The sequence below is a fragment of the Castanea sativa genome, chromosome 10 (genome assembly GCF_040712315.1).
Source record: "Castanea sativa cultivar Marrone di Chiusa Pesio chromosome 10, ASM4071231v1".
Classification (NCBI taxonomy): domain Eukaryota; kingdom Viridiplantae; phylum Streptophyta; class Magnoliopsida; order Fagales; family Fagaceae; genus Castanea; species Castanea sativa.
In genome coordinates, this window is record NC_134022.1 from 17,874,497 (window position 1) to 17,875,672 (window position 1,176).

A 1,176-nucleotide genomic window follows, 5' to 3' on the forward strand; every position below is an offset into this window, starting at 1 on the left:
ATCAACATATCAATTAGAAATCTCTATTTCCTTGATCAAGACAAATCATCTTAGTGGATATGTTATAGTCTTCGCAGATGAAATGCTCAATTTAATCACCGACTACGAACTAAAATTCTGAGTTTACAAAGAACTTGTGATTTATATCTTCTGTGAGTTTTCACATAAATAATATACTATGCATCTCATGGACTATATGATAATGTCCCAATAATCATGTTACCATTATTTTAGATAATAGCAAAACAATTTTGTTAAACACAATATTATGTCATACATAATAAAATACATAGTATCATACAATAGGATTTAAGGGCACTAATCCTAACATGTTAAGCAATCTTGTATTGCTGACTCCACCATGGAAGTCGAATATGTTGCTACTTGTGAGGTAGCAAAAGAGACTGTTTGGCTCAAGAAATTCCTTTCGGATCTTGGTGTTGTGAGAATTGAGCAAGTTCCCATTATATTGTTCTGCGACAATAGTGGAGCGGTTGCACAATCCAAAGATCCAAGGAATCACAAGAAAGGAAAGCACATAGAAAGAAAGTATCACATCATTCGAGACATTGTAGCTCGTGGAGATGTGGTTGTAGCAAAGATTGATGGTGCAAAGAATCTAGCGGATCCCTTTACCAAAGCCTTGCCCCAAAGGACTTTCGAGTCACATTTGGAAGAGATGGAAGTTAGATTAGTGCACAATAGTCTTTAGGCCAAGTGGGAGATTGTTAGGATTAGTGTCCTTAAATCCTATTGTATGATGCTATGTATTTTATTATGTATGATTTAATGTTGTGTTTAATAAAGTTGTTTTAATTATTATCTAAAAATAATGGTAACATGAATATTTGGACATTATCATAGAGTCCATGAGATGCATTGTATGTGATTTAGTCACAGAAGATGTAAATCACAAGTTCCTTGTAAACTCAAAATGTAGTTCGTAGTTGGTGATGAAAATTGGGCATTTCATCTGCGAAGACTATAACATATCAACTAAGATGATTTGTCTTGATCATGGAAATGAAGATTTCTAGTTGGTATGTTGATATGTTTTAAGAGTTAAAACATATTGAACTAGACCGTGTGAGATTTATTATTCTTCCAACGACTGTCAAATGAATAATAAATTCACGACTTATATTTGCATGAACTCTTAATCCTGAGAGAATAATG